The 20,711-nt window shown below is 43.9% G+C and overlaps 1 protein-coding gene across 1 annotated transcript in view; it reads left to right on the top strand.

Moving 5' to 3' along the window:
* Positions 1-20,711, top strand: part of LOC132388617 (oocyte zinc finger protein XlCOF6-like) — a 288,409-nt gene that overhangs the window by 177,544 nt on the left and 90,154 nt on the right. The window lies entirely within an intron of this gene.

Here is a 20,711-nt window from a genome sequence, read left to right as displayed (position 1 = left end):
AAAAATCTATTCTAGCGTAAGAATGATAAACGTGTGAAAACAATGAAAGCACCGTATCCTTTGGGTGTAGAAATCTCCAAATATCCAAAATTCCAGAATTATTCGTAAAAGAATTGATAAGAGTAGCCGCAACACACACACAAAGTGCTGATGGAGCGCAGCAGGCCAGGCAGCATCTATAGGGAGAGGCGCTGTCGATGGGTCGGCAGAGAAAAGAGTAGCCGACTTATTTGGTAAAGCTTGAGTAGATATGGAACTATCCATCGAAGAATTCAAACAACAATTAAAAACACCGCCCGTTATCAGCATATATTCATTTAGATCAGGGAGAGCAGTAAATAAATTCTTTAAAAAATTCGGGATAATCCACATTCGGAGCGTAAACGTTAGGCAGAACCATTTTTATTACAAAGTAACACAGTAGCTAACAAGAATCTGCCATTCGGTTCGGAAACAGTATCATGATGAACAAATGTAATTGAAGGAACTATAAAAATTGAAACACCTCTTATTTTAGCATGCGAATCCGATTGAAACAGATGTCTCTTTTGAAAACGTGAAAAAGCACTGATTATCACTTTGCTTATATGAGTTTCTTGTATAAAAATAAGATGAGCATCCAGTCTTTGGAATACATTAAAAGTCTTCTTCCGTTTAATCAGATGGTTTAAACCATTTGTATTCCAATAGAGAAAAATAATAATCCGAGCCTTAATTTCATAGAATCAACCCTTTGGTATGTGAAGAGTTAACCATAATGAAAACTCAAGAACCTGGAAGAGGAACATAAGTTCAGTGAGGAACCGGAGGTGACGACATTTCAGACATCTTTGTAGTCTAAGTCAGCGCAAATGAAAAAAACTCAAAATATAGAAAGACCCCCTCCCTCCACCCGCTAAGACCCAAGCCTGACGAAGGCCAAAAAGTGAAATAACAGTAAACCTACTCCCGTTTCTCAAGAAGGCAACCCCCAAAAATATATATTAAAGTAAAGTCCACCCGAAATCCAGAATAAATTAAAGATTATACAATAATAATATTCATAAAATGATTTCTAAAATCGGGAAGAGAAGGTAAACCGCAGCGTATATTAGAAATCGGAAAAAAAATCAGTAAATAAAAGTAACAGTTCAAAAACATAAAAACATTATGGGAAGGAGAACGCAAAAAGAAAAAATAATGGCGGGGTAAAAGAACAAGAGGGAATATGAGATAAGAACAACAAACCGCCATATTGATTATACAAAACGAAAAGAGAAACAAGATATTCCTCCAGAAAAAAAAAAAAATCCCCCGTCAGTCGTTAATAAAAATGTCAAAAATCAAATAATTTAAAAGAAGGATTAGCAAAATTAAAAGGAGAAAAAAACCGAGTACTTCAAGTAAAAAAAAGCTGTAATTAAAGTATCAAGTGTCACTATACTAGTAACCAAAAACAAAAACCTTAAACTTGTAAAGAACAAACTTCACAGGAAATCTGTAGGCTTCAAAAAAATAAGAAAAAAAAACAGGCGCATAAGCACATAGTCAGGACTACAAAACCGTAAATGAATTAAAAATGAGTATCCGAAGCAAATGGATAATGTTATAGTGTTCATCCAAAAAGCGTAGAGTGGCGTTTGTCCACAGGAAAATATGGCGTTGACCTTCGGAAGTAGTAATTCCGGTGCGTGCAGGATGAAGTGACGCTGGTTTGAGACCCTTTTCATAACATTCCGACATCAAAGATATAAAAGCCTATCGTGCCTTCATCACTTCTGGGCTGTAATCCTCCACGAGACGGAATTGATCATTTTGAAATGTGATCATACTTTGCCGACGAGCGATGCTGATAAAATGCTCTTTTACATGCACATAATCGAACCGGACAATCACTGCTCCAGGTCTGGCCCCAGGGCTCGGATATCGGGGAAAAGAACGATGAAAAGTTCAAGTAATGGGCGTTCGTTTGGAAATTCAGAGGTAAACGCATCCTTTAAAAGTTGAGAAAGGAATTTTTAAGGGTCCCCTTTCTTGATATCTTCGGGGAGACCGATTATACGTAGATTCTGTCTTCTGGGTCGGTTTTCGAGATCAATTATCTTGGATTTACAACTCTCCAACTGTTTAACTGTCGAAGACAGAGTTTGTTCCAAACGATCAATTTGCTGATCTCTCTTCCGAGCGTCGTCCTGTAGTTCTGTAACTTTGGATTGTTGTATTTTAACTTCGTCATTAAGCGCAGCCAAAGAGTCCTGAAGTACCTTCAAATCTTCTTTAATATTTTAGCGTAGTTCAGTAGATTGTGCCTTCAAAAGATCCAACGTTGTCTCCTAAGTAAATTCCGTTTGCTTGGGTTCAGCTCTTTTCATCTTACCGTCCCGTCGGGATCTTTCCCGTTTTTTGATTCTGTCCCTTTAGCTTTTGAGGTCGTCATACTCATTCGCGTGCTTATATGTTCAAACATTCACGATCAAAGCACAAGAAAGAGTTCAAAAATAAAAATAAATGTCTTCTAGAGTAGATATATATCTCAAATATTCCGTCTACGGCGACTTCCTGGTGAAAGACATCTGCAGCGGCTCAAAATCCTTTACTTACTGGGAACAAAGACCTCAATATTGACCCATGTCTGCCCTTCGATGACGATCTGACAAACTGATCAATTTCATCCCATGACTGACTTGCAACTACAACGAGTATCCGGACACAGTGAAATCTCTTCTTATGAGCTATTCAGTTCAGACTATTCAACGCATCAGTGAATCGTGGTAGCACGATAGTAAATAAAAACAAAAAAAAAAATACAATCTCGTGTTGTATTTACAGTGCAAGTGCAATTCAGCTTATCAAAGAGGAAAATACGACTCTCTGGCTCACTATCTGGCGCTACCAGTATACTACATCTGCAAAAACAATTGTCATTGTTTGCGCAATGTGATTAAAGCGGGTGCTATGTCCATTTCAGCTTTTGAACCAATTCGCTGTTCATTCGAACGATGATTGAATCGCATAGCTTCATACCGGTGCGAACCTCGCCGGGAGCTGTTCTATCATGTGAAGGACTGCATCGTTGATGCACAGACGCACAAAACGCTGGAGGAACTCAGAAGGCCAGGCTGCATCTATGGAATTTAATAAATAGTGGAGTTTTCGTTCCTATCCTCCAACAGCAACGGAAAGGAACAGGAAGATGTCCGAATAAGGAATTTGGGGAAGTGGAGGAGGGCAATCTCGAATCTGCTAGGTGAAGTCAGGCGTTTGCGGAAGGTGGACCGAAAAAGTGGCTGGAAAGGGATGAGAAGAAAAGACAAAGAACTGGAGAAGGAACAATCTGATAGTAGAGAGTATCATGCGAGAACGTGGAATTTGGGAGGCCCCGGAGGAAGGTGACAGGCAGGTGGGTGAAGAGCAAGAGTTCAGAGAAGGGGAGTAAAGAAAATGGAGAGAGGAGGGTGAAAATACCGGAAGATAGAGATATTCATGTTCATGCCATAAGGTTGGAGTTTACCTGGACAGAACATCAGATGTTATTCCTACAACCTGAGAGGGGCATCATCATGGTGTCAGAAGAGCCGGCCATGAACCGACGTGACGGCCAGGGAATAGGTTTTAGGAAATGAAATGATTTGCCGCTGGGAAATTCAGCTTTTCGTTGATGGAACTGGTGTGATTGGCGAAAAATTAATTAATTTGATGAAAGTTCTCTGCCAGAAACGTCAGCAGTTTATGCATTTCCACAGACGGTGCCTGAGGTGCTGAGTTCCTCCAGAATTGTGTGTGTGTTGTGTTACAGTAACACATTCTTTTTTATATCTTTCTGCAGCAAGATCCATGAACGAATCAATTCCCTGAGTGAAACAAAGTAGCCGCGTGAAAGCATATCATTGGTCTGTGATGAGTCTGCCGAGTCTCGGAATGGAGAAGATCAACAATAACAATCATGAAACCGAGAGGTGAGGCTGAGATTGTTTCAGAACAACATTCATTGTCTTCTCCAATCCTCATTTCTGTATCTGTGAGATCTTGCAATTTCGTGTCAAGCTATCCGTATCTCATCACAGTTGGGATTTTACTTGAATTACATCATGTGTATTTTTACCCCACCTGTTGGAAGCCACGTCAGCTTTGTGTAGCATTGAATATTCAGTGTGCTGGAGCGAGTATAAATGAATGACTGTGGAGATTCATCAGCTCAGAGTTTCTTCAGCGAGATCGCGGGCAGCTGGAATACCGGCTGACTCTCACACAGCATGCTAGAAACATTTTTCCGTGTGAGAAAGTTATATTACATGATCATTGCCGTTATTGGTGCCCCTGGTAAGAACATCGGCGAGCTAACCGTTTGTGTGCGCGGACTTTAGACTCGTTCAGTTACCTACGGCGTTGTGATGCCGGTGTATCAGTGAGTGCGGTGCAGACATTGTGATAAAACACTGTGTTCGTTCAGAAGTTCCCTTGCAGATTAATCCGTGACCTCGTCAGAAAGTAAATCGGCAGTTAAAACAGACGCAGAATGGAATATCTCGGAGATGGATTGATTTATTTGGATTCACATCACGCAGTTTTGATGTATCAATACAAAGACGCTGACAAAATAAACTTCAGTGATCTAATGCACTTGGCACCTTAACGGTCTGTATCAGTTGTGCAACGTGCTTTAAATTCAGATTCATATGTATTGCGCTGTGGTTTTAGAAACTGTGCAAGTTTGAAGGGAACCCAGGAAACAGAACCCCGCTGAGATTCAGGGGACAGCGGCAGACATCACCATTGAGTTAGACTCCGACCCATCGGGAGTTTCGAAAATTCGAATGAGGATCTGTGTGCGTTTTAGCGGGCCGGCTTTTGTTTCTCCGCGCTATTATCCGTGAGGTGAAATGTCCGTTAGAGGTCAGACGGGGTAGGATACAGGTGATGATCTGGAACAATAATAATCAAAGTGTTTAGAATGATGCTGCAGTAATTTGGAGCAACCCCTAAACGAGGCAGATGTTTTGAAGTACCTACATTGTCTTTCCTTTGGAAATCGTTTGGTTCAATCACGATGGCGGAAAATCACGGTCAGCGGGTATGTCAAAAAAATTTAAAAGCATAAATTGGACATTTCTGATCGTTTACCTATAAATAGTGTGAATGAATCCCGCCAAGAGTAGTTGCAGAATTCAAAAGAAGCGAAATAAGCGGGGCCGCTGAGGGCGGGTGACAAACGGGTCAGGAGGATTTCAAGACATGCGAACGAGGGAAGTAAATTTGCTCTGAACTTGTTACCTGGACAGAGGTAGGAGGAGACCGTGACTTCGGTCTATGGGAAAAGTGCCAAAAGGTAGGTGACAAGATCGCGGCAATCACCATCGACTGATCTTTACACACCAGTCGAAAACCAAATAGTGGGAGATTCATTTTGATTTCATCTAAGCGCCTCGTGATTCCAGTCACTGAAATCGCTCCCAGTACCGAGTGTCGTTACCGTTTACGCAACATACACGCGTGTTGTGCATCTAAGACTCTCGCTTTGCAGCTTTTATGCCTCCAGAAATGAGTTGTCTACAAAGTTTGATTGTTCTGAATTTCCAGCCTATTTCTGCCCTGAGACCCATTGAGAGGCGAAACGGTAATTCACTCATTCTTTTTATTTTTTCCCCAGTGAATTTGGTGGCGATTGTGATCCTGTCCCAGGGAAAGTGCGGCCTCTCTACCTGCACCACACGCTACCTGGTGGCCATGGCAACGGCGGATCTACTAACTATCATTTTTGATGTCTTATTGTGGCGGGTCAGTTATTATTACTTCCCCGGGACTTTCCTGGACATCACCCCCGTATGCAGTGCGATCGCTGCACTGGGATTGGCAGCCACTGACTGTTCTGTCTGGTTCACCGTCACTTTTACATTTGATCGGTTTGTCCCCATCTGTTGTCAGAAGCGGAAAACGAAGTATTGCACAGGGAAAACTGCGGCTGTGGTTCTGACAACAACCGGCGTTTTCTTCTGTTTTAAAAATGTGCCCTACTTCTTTATATACCAACCTGTGACAGTGATTGACAATATACCCTGGGACTGTATTCGAAAGCCGGGCTTATATACGGATCCCGGATGGCTGGGATATGACTGGCTTTCCACCGTTCTAACGCCATTACTCCCGTTTGTGTTAATACTCCTGTTCAACGCTCTGACAGTCAGACACATTCTAGCGACCAGTCGCGTCCGTAAGGTGTTGAGGGGTCAGTGTAAGGCGGAGAACCGCAGTGATCCTGAGATGGAGAGCAGGAGGAGGTCTGTGATCTTACTTCTCTCCATCTCCGGAAGCTTTATCGTCCTGTGGTCGGTAAAAGTTGCCGAATTCCTTCATTATACCATTGCCGGATTGGATCAAAATAATTACAACGTTTCGGAATACATACTTGAACCCTCTGGGGAGATGTTGGTGATATTAAGTAGCTGTACAAACACGTTTATATATGGAATAACTCAGTCGAAGTTCAGAAAGCAGTTCATCAGCGCAGTGAAATATCCGCTCACGTTAGTTATTCAACTAATTAAGAATCAAAATATTTAAGTTCTCAGAGGAGGTGGTTGTGTTTTCCACCTTAACACTACGGAATTAGCGATCATTGGAAACGTGACAGCGGCGAGAATAAAACTGGTTTACAGCCCGAGAGAGACACGGCGGGGGAACAGACACATCGTCACCTACAGATCGCGGCCTCAACCTCCTACCAATTGGTGAACTCACCCGAAATTTTCGTTTTATTGTTCCCATATCTCCGCCTTCTTCCCGGCCACACGTCTTTCGATGAAGAATCCGGCTCTCCAGTGTTAATACTGATCAGTCAAATGACCTACAGCATCGTTTCTTCTTGGCAACGGAGAGGAAGCCGCGCACCTTGCGGAAGTATTTCCATCAGAAGGAAATACTGTGAGTGTATCTGTGTCCAGTATGTTGGTATCAAATTTGTGGTGCTTACCTGAATTGAGAATGTTTCAGAAAAGGTCTAATTAGCATTTACAAAATATCTAATTCTGACGGTAGCTTGCATGACATTGCGAGGAAGGCACAGTCATTTTTATTTTCCCGTGTGTTCCTCAGGAGGGAACAACGTATCTCAATGACCGCAACATGGTAGAAGCCGCTGATGAACACTTTGTTGAGGTTATGGGCGAAGAGCCAATGGTTAATTTAGACGTTCAGGTGGCATTGGATAGAGTAGCGGAACTGAGCCATTCGTTCCATCAAGCTTTTCCGTGTTTATTTGTTTGTGTGGTCCGTTCCTCAACCCCAGTCTCCTTCCTCAGCAGGGAAGAATACTTTATTATACTTTTCCTAGCTGCAAGGATGACTTGACCTCCACAACTTCTGTGCGTCAAAATCGAATTGAAATGAATGCCAGTACTGAATTTGCATTCATTACCACCAATTTAACCTGCAAGATGGTCACCAGGACTTCCAGGGCCATATGTCTCTGAGTTCTTAATTTTCTCCCAAGTAAGAACCGTTTCTGCACATTAATCGTTCGTTTGGAAGTGTATAACCCACACTTCCGGAGGCTGCATTCCATCTGTCATTCCCTTGCCCATTCTGTGAAACTAAATTCCCGCCGGAGACACAACATGTCTCTGAAGGTAAATCCTGCCCATCCGGGTCCCATCTATTAGATGACTCTCCACTATTCAAAGGCTCTCTTCACCAGTTTCCAGGCTTATCTCTGCTTCCTTTATATAAAGACACATTTGCTATCTCCCGGGCTTCAGATACATTACATTTGATGTGGACTCCAGACGTAGCGTTTAGTTTGATAGCCAAAAGCTATCAAAACTTGGGTTTCCTCAGACATTACAACCTTCTTCCAGCTGACTTCAGAACCTCCCACATAACTTCTCCCAAGATATCATGTGAGTTTTCTTTTGAACAGTGATTTTCTCTTTGCCACTGTCCCATAAAAATGCGACGGGTGAAGCACCCGGTCAATAGATATTGACTGCGCAGTCTCCTTCAACTCAGGCACTGAAGCTTGTAACTCCTTTAGAGTTGTCACAGGTCTGTAGGGTGGCCTCCCTCACTAGTCCCCGTCTTGCAGTTCTTGAGGTCGGCATGCTCTCGACACATTTGTAGCCGTGCCATATTGTTTCCATTTCTTGATCATTGTCTCAGCTCTTCTCTGAGTGATATTTAGTGATTTTACAATCAATTTTCTTTAGCCATCACCTGACTTGTGCTATTCAATAACCGTTATGGTCCTTTTGTCTTCGTGGTGTAGTTTTTGTCAGGATACATACTCACTAGCAGTTGCAGCTTCTAGGTAGAGGAGTGTTTTGACGACCATAAATCGAAACACTTTGACGGTACACTTTGGTCTCCATTTAACTATTTATATGACTCATTGGATGCTCCATAAGATCTGAAGACATAGGAGCAGAATTAGGCCATTAGGCCCATCGAGTCTGCTCTGCCAGTTCATCATGGCTGATCCTGGATCCCAATCAGTCCCATACACCTGACCTCTCGCCGTATCCGTTGAACCCCTGACTGACTAGGAAATGGCCAACTTTCGGTTTAAACATACACACGACCTTGAACTCGTCCGCAGTCTGTGGAAGAGAATTCCATAGATTTACTACTCTCTGGCGATTTTTTAATCTCCACAGCAGTGATGCTTAGGTGTATCATAGTAAAGAGGGTGAATACTTATGCAATCAATTACTTTGCTTTATATTTGTAATTAATGTTGATCACTTTTTAGTGATCTTTGTTCACTTTGGCACGGAGATTTTTTTTTCTGTCTACCAGTGTCAACGAAGCCAAATTAAATCCACTGAGGTTCATTGTTGTAAAACAATCAAATATTCCAAGCGGTAAATACATTTCACAGGCACTGAAGCTGGAGTGCTACAGTCTGTTGCGCCGTACTGGATTTGTCAATGCGGAGAGAGGGCGAGTTTGTAAATCTTCCTTTTCCAGTTTTTCCCTCTGCTCTTCCAGTCCTCATAAAGGGTCTCGGATTGACCCGTCGACTGCTCTCCCAGCTCAGTGTGTGTATCGCAGGAGATTTCCAGCGTCTGCAGTCTCCTTTGTGTCGCCGTAAACCTGCAACATCTCACACTTGTCTGCGTTAAACCAGATCCGCTTTTTTTCAGCCCATTGTCCCAGCTGGTCCCGTTTCAGGTACCAGGCTCTGGGACTCTTCCTCGCTGTCAACTACACAGGTAATGCTGCTGTCAACGGCAGTTTGCTGATCCAGTTAACGACATCAATATCCAGATCGTTATTATAGATGACAAACAACAAACAACGATGACAGCAACGATCCGTGCTGCACTCCACTCGTCACAGGTCCCCAATCAGAGAGACAACCATTTATTACCACACTCTAGTTTCCCCGACGTAGCCAATGGTGACAATAATTTAACAGTTCATCATGAAAGCAAAGCGACTGAACCTTCTCCAGCATCCTCCCCTACGGAACATTGAGAAATTCCTTGCTGAAGTCCCTGTAGACGGCATACACTGACTTGCCTTCAACACCATTCCTGGTAACTACCTCGTAAAGTTCGGTGAGGCATGACCTACTACGCACTGGCCCATACTGACTATCGCTAATGTTCCTGTTTATCCAGATACTTCCCTTCATACCCCATGAGCAGGGTAGTCTGAACACCGAGGGCAATTCCTCATTACATAATACTTGGCGAGTCCCTTCCAAGCAAAGCTATCGAGATCATCCAGCGGTCGGCACTGATTTTAAGGCCTATTGTATTTTTAAAATTTCTTCTGCACTTTATTATCCGACGCATTGAGAGTAGTCTGGAAAAGCAAGGTGTCATGGCTTTTAATAATTAATCGACTTTCATTTAAAGAATCAGAACCAGATTTAATATCACAGACATGCGTCGCTAAATTGTTAACTCTACAGTAGCAGTACAATGAAATACAGGATAAATAAATATAGAGAAAACAAAACTGAGATACAGGTGGTAGCGGGGAAAAAGCTGTTCCTGAATCGCTGAGCCTGAGCTTTCAGGCTTCTGTATCTCCTTCCCGATGGTAACACTGTGTAGAGGGCACGTCCTGTTAGTGGGCAAAGATGGACGCCAATGTGACAAGATTCATCCCTTGTAACAATGATCAATGAGATACAGAGAATCTGTATTTACCAACATTTATTATTTATTATTTTTACTAAAAGCACATAGATTTACACACTATCTTCCTGTGTGCACCCTACTGGAATCCCTGACACTCCATGAACAGTCAATGAAGAGAAAAGGTATTACCCGGGAAAAGAGTCTCCGCTGGCAAGACATTCCATAGAAACATAGAAAACATAGGAAATCTACAGCACAATACAGGGCCTTCGGCCCACAAAGTTGTGCCAAGCATGTCCCTACCTTAGAAATGATTAGGTTTACCCTAGCCCTCTATTTTACTAAGCTTCATGAACCGATCCAATAGTCTCTTAAAAAGACCGAATCGTATCCACCTTCACCACTGTTGCCGGCAGCCTGTTCCACGCACTCACTGAATGAAAAAAAAACTTACCCCTGACATCTCGTCTGTACCAGCTCCCCAGAACCTTCAACCTGTGTCCGCTTGTGGCAACCATTTCAGTCCTGGGAAAAAGCCTCAGAATATCCACACGATCAATGCCTCTCATCATCTTCCGATCCTCATGTTCCCGAACTCCACGTGTCCGTGTGGTCCTACTTTTCGGCAATGGTTGCCCTCTGGCCGCTGGAGAGTTATCACCCCTGCATATTTGAGGCTCCGGCATCTCATATTGTTCCTCGTCAATTGAACCATTGGATCCCCAAACCATTGGCTCAACGTCACCTGACCTACCTGGATCACCTGGTTACTGATCATTGCACAGAGCTACAACCAACATATTTTACGTGGCACTGCCCACCCCAGCCTTGTGTATTCGTATCTTTACACCCTGACTGGTACGAACCAGTTAAATGAGGCAACCCAGACAGAGTCTAACGAGACTACAGATTGCTTCTTTGATGTCTCTGGCATTTTACACAACAAGTAGCTGCTCCTCTGGGCATGGTCTCAGGTTTATTGCTCTGATTAGACTGTCCCAGAGTCAAGAATGAGTTCAGAGTCCACGCCCTTCACATAACAAATGGCGACTTTTTTGAGAATGGTCTCAGGTTTAGCAGATCATTACCTGAAGCTCCCTGTGTCCACATTCAGTTCCTCTGATTAAATTATTCCAGTGCAAGAATCAGTTCATAGTCCACAAAATGGGGGGAAACAGAGAGAACTGGTTTGTCTGCTTCCACTGTCCTTGATCAGACTGTAGTTTCTTCTTGCCAACAGTGTTTTATGAGCCATTCAATCTGACACGACAGTATCTTTCTCGGGTCTGCTGTCGTCTGAATGCACCAGGGTGAATGATGCAGGTCTTGCAGAGATGCCGAGTAGGGGTCGAAGGGGTTTACAGAAAAGAGGTGTGATGTGGAGTTAGAATGGTTTTGCGGAGGGGCCTCAGTACATGGCGCTGAGGGTCTCCTGTGTTGAAAATGAGAGGGGTGGAAGTGATGAAGCCCACCCTTTCTATCTGCTAGCGATCTTAAAGGCAAGGTCAAGGACAAGATCTCTGAGCATCCTGTCGAGACTGGGGGAATGATGCTGTTGAATACTGAACTGTAGTCCAAGAATAGCATTCTCACATAAGCATCCTTCTTCTCCAGATGTGTAAGGACAGTGTGTAGAGCAGTGGCTATTGCGCCGTCTGTCGATCCGCTATGTAGGTAGGCAAATCATAAGGGGTCCAGCACCCTCCTTTCGAAAAAGGATTACATACACTAAACACACAGGCCAGTCTCAGTCACCAAGTAATCTCAATGCCCCGCTGTGTCCCCACAACCTCGTGTCATTCCACATACCCATCCCATTGCCCCATTTTCAGCACACTTCCTCGTGTCAGGAGCCAACTTAATCACCCTAACCCCTCCCGTCCCACAGCCCTGTGTCAGTTCCCAATGTAATTAACTGTGCAAGTGGAATTCTGATGATATTATGCTGAAACATCAAAGCATAAATCAGGAACAGACATGTCCTGTCTTGGAAAATGCACAACAGAAATGTGAAGGTATTTTATGCTGCACTTATATAGGGTTCTGGACATATTTGCCCCATTAAGACAGAGGAAGGACGGCAGGGTGAAGGAATCATGGTTGACAAGAGATGTGATACAGCTGGTCAACAGGAAGAAAGAAGCTTCAGGAAGCTGACCTCGGGATTAGAAAGCAAGGATATGACATTACTGTATTTTTATAAAGTAGCCGGGGGCAAACTGGAGAATGGAATTATGATAACTAGAAACGTCGACAGAAGATCTGCAGTGGCGTTAAGGATAATCCCAAACCATTCTAGATATATGTGAAGAAAAGGATGACTGGAATGAATGTAGGACCGGTCGAATATGAAACAAGCTCCTGAGGACGGATGAAGATGGGCAGGTCCGGAATGAAAACTTTTGTTCACTATTCACCAGTCAGACGGACATTTGTGAGGAGAGCATTAATCAGGCGGAGTTGCGACAACATACCGAGGTTAAGAGAGAGGCTGTACTGGAACTTCTAGAAAAAAGTACAGTAGGTTAAATACGTCTTCATGTGTGGTCGCGAGAAAGCCTGAGTGACTGCGTGAAGCGGTGAGTCCTACTTCAATGATGGACAAATTATCAGAGAACCTTCTTAGAAACAGGATTTACGAGAGTTTGGAGAAACATTACCTAATTTGGGAGAGTCAGTATGGCTTTGTGAGGGGCAGATCATGTCTCACGACCCTAGTTCAATTCTGTGAGGATGTGACGGTTATACGTACGGTTAACCATGGCAGGACCTTTCAGAAGGCTTGGTACCCTGGAAAAGTTGGCTCGTGGATTCAGGACTGAAGCCCCAGAAGGCAGAGGATAGTAGTGGATGGAGCGTTTTCTCCCTGGACGCTGGTGCCAGTGGTGTCCTGCAGAGATCTGTTCTGAGACCCCAGGATATTTGTGCATTAAAATGATGTGAATAAATAAGTGGAAGGCGCTGAGAAGTTGCAGATGGTGCTCAACCCGGAGTGTTACGGAGTGATTCACTTTGGAAGAATGAATTTGATGGCTGAGGTGATACTTTCTCGAGTCAATCGAGGGCCGCACATTAGTATGAGTTCCACAATGGAAACAGAGTGGTGAGACTTTCTCCAATAAGCCGAGGGCCACTCATCGCTACGAGAACCACAATCGGCACGGAGCGGTGCACTGCAGGAACAGAAGGAAGTGTGATTGACAGGTGAGCTTGACCACATCTGCTGTTCTGTACGTACTCATAGTGGCGCACGAAAGACAATATACGTGACAGTAAATCAAGAGGAAAAAATACAACTTCGTGGAAAATGATACAACAGCCTGAGAACCTGCTGATTGATCATAGATTTTGCTTACTATATTTGTTCAAACAGAGAATAGATGGAGAAATAGCGGTAGAATTGTAGCAGGTCTGAGAATATCTTTAAAGTTAAACCGACTGCATCTCTCGTCACTGACAGAGGTCAAGTTCCTGCCAAACGGCCCATGTGTGCGCTGGAAAACATTGTTCTTCAAACTGTCCACAGCCCTCGCTAATCTCCCGAAGACACTCTTCCTTTTTGATCACAGGTCTCTGGAATATCGCTGTGGATCTTTTAAAGTGTTTGGAGGAATATGTGCAGTGTATTTAATTGCAACACATATCAGCTGTCATTGTTTATTCCATCACTCAAACCGCCCGGAATGACTGCAACGAACGAAAGAAAAGATGATAAATGTTCTCCTTTAATAAAGAAGTGTTCTCCGTTTCACCCGCCAGAACAAACTCCTTCCCTTAACTTCAGAAGCAAATGTGCTCCATCAAATGTTACAAATTAAATCGACTTCAAGCCGAATGCCTGACTTAAAAGCAACAATGACAAAATATATCTTCAGTCAAATAGCTGAAGCCAGGTGTAATGGAAAATGACATGGAAAAACAGGACATCAAATTTTGTTTTAAAGTCATTACATTGCAAAATCCCTTGAGGAGTCAAATTCATGACACGTGGATAAATAGTTTAACGCAAGGTATTTGTGCAGTTGGTTGTCAGTAATGTCCCTGACGTGACAGGCACGCTAATTGCCTCAGTGGAATTGCTCTCACCTCAATAAAAGTCTGCTAAACCGATCCCCAGTCCATCTGAGCAGCTGAAACGTTCTGTACAACTGAACGCTGCTTCTGGCGGAATATGGCATATGCGGCAATTTACTACATCGCGGCCATTTTCTATCCCACACTTGTAGCGGTTGGTGTCCCCGGTAAGATGCCAGATCTAGTTACTTTATGTATGGTGCCGTCGTTACTCTGCTGCGGTATCCGCACTGTTACTGAGCACCGAATCTACCGTCGGCTGAAACATGGAGTATTCAGGCATCTAATGGTTTTATTTTCAGTTTTCATATTTCGATCACAGTGTTTTCTTCTTTTCTCAATTAAGCCGGTGTCGATATTGTCGTTGTTTCATAATTTGATCGAAGTAATTTTTTCTTTTATCACAATTTCACCTCGCTAGACTTTCTGAACTGATGTTGGTCTCTGCTTTTCCAGACCCGAGTTTCTGTCAGTGCAGACATTTCATCCTTATAACACCGTGGCAGCTTATTTAAATGACGGTACCGTCTACTTTCGACGCGTAGGTCTGTTCTTCTGTAAGTCAGTAAATGAGAAGTCGTGCTTTATATCTCCTTAATGGCACTTTGTCACCGCTACAAATAATCCCGTCAGCTATTTCACCTCTATTAAAGGAAATGGTGTTGTTTAGAGGAGCGGTCGACTGCTCACCGGTCCGTGTGTCGTGGAACTCGGATGCCTCGCTCGAAACTCTGGGAAGGTCGCCAATCCACTGACACTCACATCCGTCATTGTTCTCCAGCCGGAGTGCAGCGACCGAGACCGCACACACTGGATTCCCGCTTTCCACTTCCACAGACCATACACTGCACAGCATCGGTAGAATGGGGGCATTCAGGGAGCTGACCGTATTTCTATTTTGTTTCCAATTACCTTGTAGTTAATTTAACGGCGATTGTGATCCTATCTCGGGGAAAATGCGGACTCTCCAAATGCATCACCCGTTACCTGGTTGGAATGGCAACAGCGGATCTGATGGTGGTTATCGTTGTTGCTTTAGTGGATCAGACCAACAATATCTACATTTATTCCAGATCCCTGCTCATCACTCCTGTATGCGCTCTGACACTTGTATTTCGGGTCGTAACTACGGACTGTTCTGTTTGGTTCACGGTCAGTTTTACCTTTGATCGCTTCATCGCAATATGTTGCCGAAAGCTGCGGGAGCGATACTGCACCGAGAGAACAGCAAGGGTGGTTATGGTGACCGTGGTTATAGTGAGCTGCGGGAGATGTGCCCCGGTTTACTTTGCCGTTGAACCTTACGTCATCATTGACAACATGCCGTGGCGGTGCGCCCTCACACATGAATACGCTACTTCACCCGTGTGGAGAGGATACCAATTACTACTCAGTATTTCAACACCATTGCTACCAATCGGTTTAATCCTGCTGTTTAACGGGTTAACCGTAAGGTATATCGTTGTGGCAAATAGAGTCCGCAGAAAGCTTCGGAACAGCGGCGACAATCAGAAAGATGCCGAGGTGGAAAAACGCAGAAAATCGATGATTTTGCTGTTTTCTATATCAGCTAATTTCATATTATTGTGGATACCCTCTGTCACCCATACTCTGAAATGGCAAGTGCAAAACTATTTTTACGAGGACAGATATTTGAGTTCCCCGGTATACATCCTACAACAATTTAGGTTCATGTTGCAAACACTCAGCATGTGCACCAATACTTGTATCTATACACTGACACAGAGGAAATTCAGAGAAGAGCTGAGGAATGGAATGAAGTATGTGTTTACTTTAAATGGCCATCTGTGTAGATAATGCCCGTGTCTTAAGGCAATTCGGAGAAATTTTCAAATAAAGCAGTTTTGCAATGAACAGGTTCGGCAAATATGTCATAAACTCAAACAATCATGTGCCTGGTCGCCCGGAAATTGCAGAATTGGCGGAAGGTTGCCGACTTCATAAGTTCAGGTCGGTGGCAATACAAGCGCTCATTGCAGCTGGCGTGATTGTTTCATTGGTTGAAGTATGTTCCAAACTATCACAGACACTCGACTGTCACAAGGGCAGGGGTGGCTTCAGGGCTTTCCGCGTTTTAGATGTTTCAAAATGGACAGGGTCGTGTAACATAATGTAAAGGGTGTTCGACGGGAAACCAGGGACAGTATCGCAACCGCAGAAAGGGAGGACAATGTGGAGCGTTCGTTTTTTAATAAAATGTGAGACGAACTCAGAAACATTTGGAGTATTCTGTACAGCCGCCCTCTAACAAAAAAAATAGCAACTGGAACAGTGAGGAACCGATCGTGAAGCGGGGCTTGGACATTTTCTAGGTTATTTACATGAGTAACTGAAACATCCATAATGTTCTTTGGCATCTCCCCAGGGTAAATATTTAATTATGGCATAATTTCTTGTTAGTGTCCAGGGAGGATTCATGTCACTACAAGAAGACAGGCGCACTAGTGAACAGTACGTACCGGATCTAATATTAGTAAAGTAAACTGGTCAGGTGACAGATCTGTCCGCGGATCTCATTTCAGAAAGATAGGACAGAACTCCCCTCCATTTACTTTGCCCAGGGATAGGACCAGAGAGTATGGAGTGTGTTTAATTGGCGGTCTGCGAATTATGGTGCTGCCTGGCAGGATTTTAGGAAGGTACATTGTGAAATGATGCATTCGGGGTATTACGCAACACATATGTGAGGATTGTTTAGGGAGCACTGACACGGGGTTCAGTATAGACTTGTCACAGTGACGCAGGGAAAGGATAACAGTGTAAAGTAACCCCGGGAGACAAGGAATTTGGACAACACGTCAAGAGGAAGAAAGAACGATACTTACAGAACAGGAAGAAACGATCAGGTAAGGCTACAGCGAGTCACAATGTAGACAGGAGGGAATATAACAGTGGACTTAAAAGAGTGATGGGGGATTTGAGAAATCCTTGACGAGTTGCACTGTGAAGAACAGGAGGAGACTGGGAAGAGCGTGGGCAAATCAGAGGTAAAAGAGGAAAACTTGTGTCTGGAGACAAAGGAAACAGTGAAGATCCTTACTGAATGTATTGATCAATGTGCCCACAACGTAATAATGCAGATAGGCTCGAACGTGACGACGCTGAGAAAGAGGATGCGCTGGAAACTTGGGAAAACATTATTGAAGATGATTCCTCGTTGCCGGAAAAGTTACAGTCCTGCCAATTTTGGAAGCCAAACTCAGATATTGCTGAGCTTTTGGACAGGATATTTGTGTTTTCGCTGGCCACGGAAGTAGAACTAGAAGATTGGAGCGTAGAAAATGTTATTCATTTGTTGACGAAAAATAGCAGGGATACTTCTTGGAATTATAGACCATGGTCTCTTACATCAGTAGTGGGTAAACAACTGGAGACGATTACTAAAGAGGGTATTAATGAGTATTTGGAGAAACGTAGTCTGGCTACGGAGAGAAAGCATGGTATGTTGTCATTAATGAGCCAGATTGATTTAATTGAAAAAGTGAAAATAAAACTAACGGATGAACCAGGACAGTCGATGTGGGTGCATTAATTATGGTCAGGCGTTTGATCAGTTCCCCATAGTAGACTCATTCAGAAAGTCAGGAGGCATGGGATCGAGGGAAACCTGGCTGCGTTGATTCAGTATTGGCTTCCTAACAGAAGGCAGATGATGTAGTTGACAGAATAAATTCTGGCCGGAAGACAAATGGCAGCCGTGTTGTGCATAGAGAGTCGAAACTTCGGTACACTTTACAACTCTATTGCGAGTCTGCAGTTACAGTGCTCCGAGAAATAGGGCTGAGTAATTAATCTTTTTAATCTGACCACACAGCGGCACCCGGATAATTAATGGAATTCGGGCTGAAGACGTAAGCAAATGGCCGAGCTACTGACTGCACCAGCGCGTTTTCTGAACTGACGGGTCATTTACATATTACAGGGCAAATGCTACAATGTCTGCAAAACATCTTTTCCAGTGGAGCCCTACAACTTAAAACCAGCATTTCAAAGTGCCCAGCAGCAGCTTCTGGCGCTTATTAAAAGAACCAGCCTTCCAAAACACCAATTCTAAATTCCCAATTCAAGTACACACCCATTTATCCTAAAGCTAATTTACCTCTGAATCGTGGTTTTATCGTATCGGGTGTAGATACGCTCATAGTTCAATCATTTTAATCCTGAATCCACATGGCCGGTGTGGAATCCGTGTCTCCCTCTGAAATCAGTAATAAATGCAACAGACAAAACTACACAAACTGAAAACGCAGCAAGAGCGGAGCACATATCCGGGCTCACATTTGTCTTCCTTCAAAAGCATCGCAGGCAATAGGAGAATACAGAATAAACAATTTCAAAAGCTTCCATCTTCTTTTGCTGTAACCATCCATTAACTCAGTCTCCATGCTTCAGTGTGTGCAAGGACAGAGGGATAAAGCAATATCAACGACTTTCTAGATTGGTCGGTGCTGTGGGTCACTAAAGCTCTAACCCAGACATACAGTCAGACATCCATAGGGAACCACTGCACAGAAGCAGGGTTTTCAGCCCGTCTAGTCAGTGTGGAAATATTTAAACTGCCTACTCCCATCGTCCTCACCCGGACTGTGGCCATCCATATCACTCTCATCCGTGTACTTCCCCAATCAGCTCTTAAACGTTAAAATCGGAATCTCAATTACCACGTGTTGGCAGCACTGTCTACACTCTGACCACCCTCTGGGTGAAGACGTTTCCCCTCATGTTTCCCTTAAACACTCCACATTTCACCCTTCACCCATGATCTCCAGTTGTATTCTCGCCCAACATCAGTGGAGAAAGCCCGCTTGCATTTACACTCTCTGTACGCCTCATAATGTTGTATACCACTATCAAATCTCCCCTCTGTCTCCTACCCGCTCGGAAATAAAGTGCTGATATATTTAAACTTTCCTTTTAATTAAAAACATTCAGTACCGGCAATACCTGTGTAATTCTTTTTCTGCATTCTTTCAGTCTTATTTGCATCTTTCCTGCAGATAGCTGAGCACAACCGCACACAATGTTTTAAATTGGGCCCCAATAAATCCATAAACCACAGCAACGTATCATCCCAACTCCTGTACTCCGTACTTTGGTCTATGAAGGCCAATGTGCGAAAAGCTGTTTTTATGACCCTATCTAACTGTGCCGCAACTTTCACTGAATTATGGATCTGCATTCCCAGATTCGTTTATTCTACCGTACCCCTCAGTGTCTTATTGCTCGTTGGGTCAGACCAACCCTGGCTGGCCCTTCCAAATGCAACATCTAACACGTGTCTGCGTTAATTCCGATCTGACATTTTTCAACCCATTTTTTCCAGCTGGTCCAGATCCCGTTTCATGCTCCGGTACTCTTCCTAATAGTCAACTACACCCGTAATGTTGTTGTCATCGGCAAATTTGCTGATCCAGTTAACGACATTATTATCCAGATCATTGATAAAGATGACAAACAACAACGGACGCAACAACGATCCCTGGGACACTCCACTCATCACAGGTCCCCAGTCAGAGAGACAACCATCCATTACCACACTCTAACTTCCCCAACCTACCCAAAGTCCAATCCAATTTACTTCCTCATTGTGAAAGCCAAGCGACTGATCCTTCCCGAGCATCCTCCCACACGGAAAACTGACAAGGCTTTAGGAAAGTTGAGATTTGTTTATAAATCCAAAGATCCACGATGACACTGGCGATACACGCGACGTATTGCCGACAGCTCGCAAAATGTCTGGATGTATTTCTGCTGACCCACTGTAGCTGCTCTGTGAAGCCCTTAATTTCCCTTTAAGAAACGTACTGTTGATCTGTCTAAATTAATCGGCAGTTTAACGAGCTGCTGAAGGACCAGATGGAACTGACTCTCGGGAATGCAGGTGCGGCACCTTTCAGCGATCAGCGAAGGTCAGCCATTACCATTGCCGGAAAAGAGGTCGGTTCGGATGACTTCAAGCCAGACTAAATCGACGGGCGATGAAGCATCTCCTACCTGCATCTTCTTAGCCAAAGGCCAATTAATTGAAAACAAGATGCATTACGTAAGCGCAACATTGCAGTTTCGGGGGGAAATGAGGGGCTGGTGTCCTCTCTGTTTCATGGAGTCATGGCTCAGTTCGGTGGAACAGCCGGAAGACTTCACGATCCACCGTTCGGAGAAGATAAGAAGGTATTATGGTGCTGGGGGTGGGAGGTGAAGGGGTGTGGAACAGCAGTGTTGTTTCATGATAAACTCTTCATGCTCCCCGTACATAGCGGTCTTGCCGCACCCTTGTTGCCCCAATCACAACACCCAATGATTGAGTTCTGTCGGTGCTGCTCACCGAGAGGTTCTCCTCATTGATCCGGACGGCACTTCACATCCCGCCAGATCAGTTGTTAATCAAGCAAACCATGTACTGAATACCGCGATCGGCAAACAAGGAACTGCCTACCCTGAGGACTTTCCAATAATTCCGGGGGTTTCTATCAGGCTTGTTTAATGAAATCTAAGCTCATTTGTCATCAGCACGCCACTCTCTGTACAAGGGCCTCCTGCACACTCGACCACAGT

The sequence above is a fragment of the Hypanus sabinus genome, unplaced genomic scaffold (genome assembly GCF_030144855.1).
Source record: "Hypanus sabinus isolate sHypSab1 unplaced genomic scaffold, sHypSab1.hap1 scaffold_367, whole genome shotgun sequence".
NCBI lineage: Eukaryota > Metazoa > Chordata > Chondrichthyes > Myliobatiformes > Dasyatidae > Hypanus > Hypanus sabinus.
This window is presented reverse-complemented; position numbering and strand designations above follow the sequence as displayed.